General features: G+C 32.5%; 1 pseudogene; it reads right to left on the bottom strand.

The window, feature by feature from the left end:
- Positions 1–219: 219 nt before the first annotated feature.
- On the bottom strand, positions 220–5,142 carry LOC133195334 (inter-alpha-trypsin inhibitor heavy chain H3-like; annotated as a pseudogene).
- Positions 5,143–11,097: the final 5,955 nt, after the last annotated feature.

The following is an 11,097-nucleotide window of genomic DNA, read 5'->3' as shown; positions in this document are numbered from 1 at the left end:
GGTCAAATCTTGTTTATAGTTTATTTCGATATAAACAGTTTCACAAAAATGAAACATGACAAAAATTACTTGCATATGACATACAAGACATTTTGATTTTCATTGTCAGAATATGAATAAACATTTACAGGAATAACAAGTGGAAATATATGCATGCTATGAAAGTCCAATATCTTATTCAGATCAGTTTATTACATGAAATATATCCAATTAACAGATGAAAAACAATTAAGGTTATTTCTGCATTATATTTATATTTTTTATGAAGAAATATTCAACATTTTTATCAAATAACTCAGCTATTCTCGTATGAACGTTCCAGCACAATTCACGTTTTCCTGTAACTTTATCCGGCTTCATGACGAGAACAGAACGAGATCTTGTGGTCTTCAAACTTGGTTCCCTGATCCGAAGATAACCAATTATCTGATCTTTCTTGTTGGTCTTCACTTTGACGACAGAAATAAATCGATGTAAAAACTGGCCTGAAAATACAATAAAAGGTTACAGCGATGCAAAATAAAATTCTCAAGTTGTACCTTTCTTAGAGACAACGAACGGTGTAATTTAACTTACCAAGAACTCCATCCGACTTTCGGGAAAGCCCGGCCTCGTTTTCAATATACAAATTCAAGTAGTCAACAGACATGTTAACAGAGGCAATCGTTCTTTTAATGGAGATTGTAACGTTATTTCCAAAGTCTGTATGGATCACCCTGCTTCCCTTTATTGTCAAAATTTCGATTGTGATGTCATTGAATTTATAAGGTTTCTCGTCTGCCCAAAATAGTTCTGCTTCATCGTATATAATTTTCGTTGGTGTGATCTTCATGACATGATCCTTATGTAAGATAACAACTTTCCCCATGAATGTTTTCATTCTTCCATGTTTGTCAAACTTGAATGATGGAATAATTCCAGCATTAATAGATATACCTGTGAAATGAGCAAACTGGCATATTAAAATAAGGTAAGGATATCCAATATTATCATTTAAGCTAAAATAAAAATTAATTCATTTTTTCACAAAATGTTTTACTAAAATAATGGTTTGTGGTCTTTATCTTTTAAAATAACTCTTATTATACCTTTTTAGATTAATCTATGCTAGGATCTAAGATTATTATTTGTTCTTGCTGTTAAATATTTTCCTATTTCATTATTTACCAGAGATGACCCAACATTACAGGCAATCTTAGTGACATTAATCTGACATAATAATAACTATTTTAAAAAACGCGAGAAACGGAAGCAAGTATTCAAAATGATACCTAATCTCTTCTTATTGGAAACAAGAGAAGACAACAAATAAATGTGTAATATCTTTGGATGTGAAAGATGTTCATCTGTGTTCTTATATTACATAAAAAAAAATTCAAACCAATGTTTCCTTTCACCTGTTAAATCTAAAGTTGACTATTCTAGATCATTACCAATAGATCATGTTAATTTCCAATCCTTCTGAATCAATCTTTCACCAATTAGTGCATGCTTATAAAATTATTACGTTTCATTATATTGTAATACAAGACGATCTTATCTATTTACAGAGTTCGAAAAAATGGTCACAGAATTGGAGCGCATGAAATAAGTTAAATCATTCCATATTTTTACGAAACATATCACACTGTCGTGGACATTGCCACCCTCCAACTAAAGGCACACATATCCTGTTCTTTCACAAAACAAGGCATTAAAAATAGTTAATTGCTGATACCTTCAGATTATGATTTTATTAGTTATGGTCTAAACAAACCTGCTTCTGTGTCAGTTAATAAACGAAGAACATCTCCTGACTTGGCTGGTATATCAAAACACAATGGATGCTCTAGTTTCTTTATTCTGATCATAAAATGTGGGTCTCCTCCACCTATATGGTTAAACGAAACATTAATAGAAAACACTTCAACTTTACGAAATTCTTTTAAAAAATTCAAATGCACAATTCCGACAAATATTCATTCATAAGCTTTAATAAATATATTGCAACATTTGGAAAATTTTGTTGAACAAATTCAATAAATTACCAAATTTTGTCAATTGTCTAATGAATGGTCAGGATTACATAAAATGACACATTTCGATACGGACTAATTTCAAGTTTTTCTTGATCTTCCATCTTATTTCTTGTTTTATCTTGTAGGCCCTTGTCACCCATTGATCGTTAATGAATACCTTGTTCAAATTACTCATGAGTAACAGAGTTTAAATATCCCTACTTACCCCCTCCTCCGTAAGAACCACCACCGCCGCCACCACCACAACGGCTGTAACATGATTTGCTACCGCTTGATCCCCTTGGAGGAGTACCGCTTGATCCACTTGGAGGAGATGATAGCACTGTAGAAGTATTCAATATGTGTTAAAAGTGGTTAAATATTAAAGTCTGTTAAGATAAAGCACTTGCCAGAATCTGGAAGTTAATATCATTGTGTATTTAACGTTATAATGTTTTGATGTTTTAATTTAATAAATAAACATGGAAAGGGAGTTTGACTTCTAATTTGTAATATGATTTTTTAGTTCATCAAATTCCTTTTTAAGGAGGTTGGATCCTGCCATCAAAAGTAATGAGGATTTTTTATCAAGTATATTTTTAGAATTTATACATAAAGCTTAATTAAAAATCAAGACATAAAGTGGGTGTCAATGCGCTTCTTTTGGCGCTACAGAGCATTTAGTTTGACCTTTTTGCACTGTAAATACATCTTACACATAAACCAATTTTTAAAGTTTTTCCTCCAATATTTTTTATTCAAATAAATAATGGGAACAAGCACAGTCTTATTTCATCTTGAATAGACACATTAAAATTTATGACAACGAAACATTCTTCAGATCACTCCGCATGTTCAATTATTTGACCTTTTTGCACTCAAAAACTTCCATTTTTCTAGCATTAAAAATTTAACAAGCAAAAAAAACCATTTGAAAGTAATGACATTTTACTGAATTTCAGAAGAATGGTTAAAAGTATCTTATATATTCAGAAAAGAAAATTAAAAGTGGGGGTTTGTGATGTTAATTTTTAGATATTACTAAAATAGTGCTAATTTTAAGCTTAATTTTGTGCCATTTTTTTCTTGATTTTTCACAATAAATTTGCTATATTTATCAAATATGATGATAGAATTCATGACATATATATTTGATATATATTATTTAGGACCAGTATAAAACAGTTCACTGCACAAAATAACTATGTGTGCAGATTGCATGTAAAAAATAGGAATCCAAACTTAACATACTTTAAATACTTCGAAAGAGAAAAAATGATCATATTCTTCTAAAAAAAAACCTTCCGCCACAAAATATACTTCCTCACTTAATGCTTTTGGTATGGAATTTAATCATGGAGTTTTAACTGAATATAGTTTAATTGACATTGTAAAATCCAAATTTATTGTAAGAATTAAAATATTATGCAGAATTTTTGAAATATAGGTTAAGATAAAAATCTGCTCAAAAGCTCAGGAGCGAACCTCGTTAAGCAGACAAAACGAATTCAGAGACATAAAAGATAGCGATAATAACAGTGTTGTAATGTGTAACAATTGTAATGTGTAACAATTGTAATATGTAACAATGAACAAGTAAGTATACATACAGTCGTCATCTTCTCCCTTACTGAGGTCCCCCACATCTCTCTCTTCCGGCTTCGTGACCACCATCGAGGTAAGAGAAGTTACAAATTTGTACTAAATGATATATAAAAAACTTAAGATTTATAAGAGGCGCTCTATGTTAATTAAGCTATCTGAAATGTATTTATTTAGCATATTTTTACGCCACTCTAACATCGATAATTAAATCAAATGAAAAACAATGGTACAGGAAAATGTCTTTCATTCAATACTATACCCCTCTCTTTTGTTTCAGTAATGTAAGTTACCTTTAGTGAGAGTTCTAACGCTCTCTTTTTCATTTCCTCTTTAGCAGTTGAATCAGTCTCGCCGATGGATTTCTCAAGCAGTTGTTTGATGGTTAAGTAAGCCCAAATTTTCTCTGTTATTTTTTCGTAGGCCCCTGGTTTGGTAAGCTGAGGGAAAGGGTTTGCATTTACGTCCGCCGAGAGAGCCAATTCCACAGAACCTTTGGATCCCAGACCTTCTACTGATAAGTCAAAAAGTCTTACAGAATTATCCTCTAATTTTCCCGCGACCACTATTTCAGATCCCGTGAAATAGGTGGGAAAAGTTGCAGTTGTGAGATTTTGAACAGTCGATGCGTTGTTAAGATATTTAAATGAAACATCCTTCAAAACAGCCACAGAGATTTCATCATAAAAGCCCTTGATCTGAAGAGTTGCATCTGAGTCCTCGTAAATTTTACTACTCAAACCATTGTTTTGAATGGCGACTTTCTTAACGAATTCATAGTCTGCTCCACGTCCAAACGCCAAACTGTATATGGGAAACTAATGCTCGGAGTTGGAATTTTGAATATTTGTCAGAATGCTGTTGATATTGGTGATACCGGATGTTGGTTGTCCATCGGTGAGGAAGAAGATAACTTGTGACCTCTCTTTTGTATTTTCTGCTTTTTTGAAAAAGTTGACACCCTCTAAGAGTTCACTGTTTATGTTTGTTCCTTAAAAAGAAGGTATGACCATATCATTTTTGTATAAAAATTCAGAAATCACAATATAATGGACCTAAAGACATAAAAGCACTGGACTACTGATCAAGTGTTCAGCAACATGGACCAACTATTCCCAGATTTTAACTGTACAAGTATAGAGACTGTCCATCTTATTTTTTTTTTTATTATATAGACAAATTCGATTTGGTATCTTTTTGCTATCATTGAAATGTTGATATCAAGTATGCACAGTCTGCTACATAAGTATCTTGAGTCATTCATTTTACCTCCTATTGTACTGATGCCATTCACATATTTCTTTGCCGCATCCAACGATTTCTTGTTCGCAAGTACTGGTGAATCTTTGTAGAAATAAACGTCATCGCTGAAAAGTAATATGTTAAAACGGTCACCATCATGCAGGTCATTAAGCATAGTCAGCACAGCTTGTTTCCTTTGCCTCATTTTCGTTCCACCCATTGACCCACTGACCTCAAGTATCATAATAACGTTTATGTAAAAAATAAAGTTATTCAATATAGAACATGTAATTGCTTTCATTGAAAAAAAGAAGATTTTGGAAATTTTCTTATCGAAAATTAAACTTACATTTATACATTTTTAAATCAAATGTCAGAGAATTAAATCGCCCTTGATCATACCAGAACATCCCTAGCGTCGGATTTTCGGTCAATATTGTACTCAACAACGAAAAGTCCAGAGATTCCTTTGGTAGATTTCTGTATCTGGTCTGCCTTTGTTGGACTGTACAGGATTCGTGCCGAACGTTTGGTTGGTCTCTCAATTACGGTCAATGAGTTCTGACCTGCAATTGAATTATATATATATATATATATATATATATATATATATATATATATATATATATATATATATATATATATATATATATATATATATATATATATATATATATATATATATATATATATATATATATATATATATTCCATATTTACCCCTTTATCCCGTGGATATGACTCACTGAATAATTTTTTGATATTCCGCAGTTAAGTGCAATTGTGACGTCACAATGGTTTTTGCGTTAGAGTGATGAAGTAAAATAAAGTGGAGACCTCTATAAAATATTGTAAAACATTGGATGTGAAGTATTAAACATGGGATAAAAAGAATCTCTCATGATTTGTAGTTGGATATGACTTTTATCCAACTCGTTGGGAGATCATATATATATATATATATATATATATATATATATATATGTATATATATATATATATATATATATATATATATATATATATATATATATATATATATATATATATATATATATATATATCCAAAAATGAAAAGAAATATCACAGTGTCCGGTAATTAATATGAAAATAAAAAATAACAAGGCAACAATGTTAGTAAAACGTAAGCGCTTTCATTACTTCTTCAGACGTTTTACATTCCAAAACAATTCAAACATGTGACGTTATAACTCAACCTGATGATAATGTCAACAACAATCCAATGACGTCATAATGCTTATAGAGGAAACAATTATAGAGTCTAAGTAAAATCGCGTAATTCATTAATAGCGTAATAAATAATAAAGTCATGAAACCGTCTATGTTAAACTATTTAAGGACGGTTTAAAAATCTTGATGAAATGTTTTTCTTTTTTCCCGTCTTTCTGAGAGATTTTCTGTTTTGAGTTTATAAAAGGGATAAACTGAAAATTGTCCCAGCCCACAAACAGGAAGATGTTCACTGAGTTTTATTTTTCTGTACTCGGGTTGGTTGATATGGTGTCTATGTATGCGTATAGGAGTGCGTAGTGTGGTCCCCGTTTCTCTCATGTATAATTGTCCGCATCCAGCGCATGTTATACAATAAATAACGTTTTTAGATGCATAGGTCATGTCCGCATTGATAGTAAATTATTTCCGAGCGTAAAAGTACTTCCCTCTTTAATATACGGGCAGGTTCCACAACGTGAATCAGAGCATTCATTGACCATATATGAATTCCGTTGGTGAAATGTAGATTTACACAATATTCTTCGGAGGTTTTTAGGTTGTCTTTTACTGTTGATGAATTCATATTTTTCCGCTACTTTGGACATTCTCTCATCAGTCTGTAGAATGTTGTTGAGGTGGCGTACTGTAGGGGTTATATTCCTGTTGGATTGTATGTAGTTACAAGCGGTAATATTGCGGAATCTGATGTGTCACTTTTTAAAGATTTAATAAGTTTTTCTCTGTGGATTTCTATAGCCTTTTTGATTCCGTCCTCAATAATTCCAAGAGGATAGCATTGTTCAAGCAGATATTTTTTAATTCATTCAGATGTTCATTTCTTCTTCTCTTGTCGCTAACAATAGTGCAGATTCTTCTAGCTAAATTGTAAGGAATCAAATGTTTTGTATGGCTTGGAAGACAGGAACTGAAATGGAGATATTGATGGGTGTCTGTCGGTTTGTAGTATATGTCTGTCGAAAGACATTCTCTATGTTTTGTTATAAAGACGTCCAAAATTGGAATACTATGTAAACTTTCGTCCATTGTAAATTTGATGTCAGGATCTAGATCGTTCATAATATCTAGTTAAACTGCTAGATTCGCATGGCTGTCATTCCAAATGATAAAACAATCGTCATGGTATCTTTTCCAATTGTTCTTTATACTTTCTGAAGTCTGTTGGCCAAAGTACTGAGTAGTTTTTTTCATACATCTTCTCCTCTAGATATCCTAGTGTAAGGGTGGCATAAGTAGGGGCCATCTTTGTACCCATTGCCGTTCCTTTCTTTTGTGCATAATGTTTGTCGTTAGAAGAGAAAGTATTATTTTTCAATACTATTTTACTAGCCTCTAAGATGAAGTCTTTGCTGAAACGCCCATTAATTTTTTGTGGATATTTATCAATCCATTCCTCGAGCGCCTTGACACCAAGAGAAGTAGTAATATTAGTGTACAAATTAGTAACATCCATTGTGACTAGCTTGGCATCATGACTAACTTTTTCAGGAAGATGTTTCAGAAAATCTAGATCATCCCGAACATAACTTTTTACTTCTAAACATAAAGGTTTCAGTAATATGTCCATAAGATGACCCAACCTTTGTGCTGGAGCTTTTGGTCCACCCACGATAGGTCTAAATGTAAGGTCATCTGGATCGCTACATGTAATGTATGCAGAGTTTTGTATTATGATCACTTCCTTAATTATTTTAGATTTGTATATCTTAGGAAGTCCATAAAAGGCACTTTCTCTAAAATCAAAATTAGTTAAAAAGTCCTCTTCTTTGGCTGTTAAGAAGGAAGTTGTATTGTGGTTTTTTATTAAGTTTTTAATTTTTTGCATTGTTTTTTATCACTGTTCTCTGATATTCATCGTAAAACTCGCTGTTATTTATTGTATAACATGCGCTGGATGCGGACAATTATACATAGGAGAAACGGGGACCACACTACGCACTCCTATACGCATACATAGACACCATATCAACCAACCCGAGTACAGAAAAATAAAACTCAGTGAACATCTTCCTGTCTGTGGGCTGGGACAATTTTCAGTTTATCCCTTTTAAAAACACAAAACAGAAAATCTTTTAGAAAGACGGGAAAAAGAAAAAACATTTCATCAAGATTTTTAAACCGTCCTTAAATAGTTTAATATAGACTGTTTCATGACTTTATTATTCATTACGCTATTGATGAATTTCATGATTTTACTTAGACTCTATAATTGTTTCCTCTATAAGCATTATGATGTCATTGCGTTGTTGTTGACGTTATCATCAGGTAGAGTTATAACGTCACATGTTCGAATTGTTTTGGAATGTAAAACGTCTGAAGAAGTAATGAAAGCGCTTACGTTTTACTAACATCGTTGCCTTGTTTTTTTTTTATTTTCATATTAATTACCGGACACTGTGATATTTCTTTTCATTTTGGATATATATATAAAATTTTTGACTTTAATTGATGAAAATGACGTATGCTGCATAATTTCAATTCTGCCAGTTAATATTCCAGGGTCTTATTTCCCAAGTGAGCCTGTGCTAATTTTTACCTAGCACATCAAACTGCAGGCTCCACATGGCAGGAGTCCAGTTTTGTTTTTAAGGGGAAGAAGGACATTGAGCTGAAAAAATACTTGTCATTCAGTTTTTTTTCATATTTAGTATATTTCTAATTTAGAATGTCCCACATAATTTAAAGCAGTTATATCATTAGATTTCTTACCTTATTTTAGAGATATTGATTGACAAATGCTATGCCCTACAGTGTCTAAGTGGAGTTTTGATTCTCCATGTTTCACAACAAGTAACTATCCATAATGGGTTTTTTAAGCATAGATCAAAAATATGTCGGATGACATCCATCTTCTGAAATATTTCAGAGAATGAATAGCGTTTAAAATTCCAAAAAGCAAGTTTCTTCTACCACACTGCATCTGGGTAGGAAAAATTACATACTTTTTAAGACAACTTAAACAATAAAAAACTTAATTTGCAAAAAAATCTATCATTGAATTTTCGAAAATTTATAGTGAAATGCAAGTCCTTCAATTTATTGATTAACTGTAAAAATATCGAATAGTGAAGGAGACCTCAATATTGCACATGGCATCGTTAAACAAGACATAAGGATGACAAAAAAACGTGTCATGTTTACATTTCTCGAGTATGGGAAAAACTAATCAACAGCCACGCAAAAATATTTTTTGTGTTCCCCGTTTCTCAAAGTATCTCATCATATACTGATTATGACCTGTTTACCGCTTAGGGAAATCGTAACGCTTTGAAAACGATAAGAAACATGCATCTGATATACGATGAAAACTTTCAAAAGCATATAGGTTACACTAAGAATAACACTTACCAACAAAAATGCACTTAGTATCTTTACATAATCACATGTTTGTTAACGGATCGAATTCAGCACACTGTGTACGTGTAAATGTAGGGCGCAGCCATATTGCGTATAAAGTAGCTCCGGTTCAATGGAGGTTTACATGATACAGCCGAGGTTTGGTGAGGTACGAATCGGCCGAGGTGTGCCGAGTGGACGCGCAATGAAGGGAAACAGAGGAGTGGAACAACATATTCCGTAATTTGTTAATGTTTACAAGAATGCTAAAACTTTTTATTTTTATATAAGATGGTAATTAAAGTAAACAAATTGTCAAAAATTTATAAAAGAACTGATGGTTTACACGTTTTGCACTTATATAAACGGTGACTATGACGTAGTTAAATAGAGTCATGTGACCATGCTTCCTTCATCCCCTTAATTTATTCTCCAAAAATGTGTCAAACTGCCACATTGCAGTCAAAATGTTTAATGATAGACAATGAAATGGGCGGGTATAATTCGACACGGACGTCCGAGAAAACATTGGGTTGAAATTCTTGTTTGCATTTTCAATCCACCTGAGCTGTTTTCAATCCTAAAGTGTGAATGTATGATCCAAAAGACAAATAATTTCAATTCACAAATACATGTTGCTTGAAATTCATAATTAGATGAGTTTTTTAGCTTATAATTTTAAGGACACGTAAAAGTAATAGAAGGCAGAGATTATTCTTTCAGGGGACGGTCATTTGATTCTAGAAGGGGGGGAGGGGGGGCTTTCAAAAATTGTGAAGTTGTGAGATCTTGCCTTCACATGACAGAATATATTTATTTCTAGGATGACAAGAACTTCTTTTAAAGTATTGCCTTCAATGAAAAATGACAAACAAAAACAGAAAGGGTTTGTCCAAAGTAAAAGAAAACTTTCTCATTTATTTCCAAGATCGTTCAGCACCCCCCCCCCCCCCCCACTACCACCACCCCCAGCGCACACATACACATACCAAACAGAAATCAAATATTTCTTTATAAACACTGGACAGAAAATTCTATTTTATATAAATTTCAAACTATTCCGAAATTTAAATTATTTGTCTTCTGGGTCATCAGTAACACCGTGCGTTCTAGAGTAGCTGAGGTGGATTGAAAATGAATTTCAAACTAGAATTTCAATCCAATGTTTCCTCGGACATCCGTGTCGAATTATACCCGCCCATTTCATTGTCTATCATTAAACATTTTGACTGCAACAGATGGAAATGACGTAAGCTGCATTTTTCCAATTTTGCTAGTAAATGTTCTGCGGTCTTATGGCAACCACTGTGTAATGATTCGTTTGTATGAAAATTTTAAAGGCCGAGTCGAAACTTACACAATAACACAGTGGCAAAGTCACATGACGGTATGAATTTCTATGTATATTCCATGAAGAGGAAGAACGTTCCAATATTTAGCATTTTTCTCCATTGAGAAAGATGCTGCTTTTTTGTGCAATGAACATGTACAGACTGTTTTTCTTTCTTCAGAAGATTCGGTGTACATCTGTGATTTATTTCTTTGTAATATGAACAAGGACCTTGTGCAATGACAGCTTCATTTTTTTTCTTTTTTGCCCTGAAATCACGTTTGAGATACCATTTTTTTTTTTTTACAAAGCAGAATTTTACGACATTTACTTACATGA

Source organism: Saccostrea echinata, unplaced genomic scaffold (genome assembly GCF_033153115.1).
Source record: "Saccostrea echinata isolate AGI-Se365-2 ecotype Australia unplaced genomic scaffold, CSIRO_AGI_Sech_v1 ptg000029l, whole genome shotgun sequence".
NCBI classification, from domain to species: Eukaryota; Metazoa; Mollusca; class Bivalvia; order Ostreida; family Ostreidae; genus Saccostrea; species Saccostrea echinata.
The sequence above is the reverse complement of the archived record's forward strand: the minus strand, read 5'-3'. Positions and strand labels throughout refer to the sequence as shown.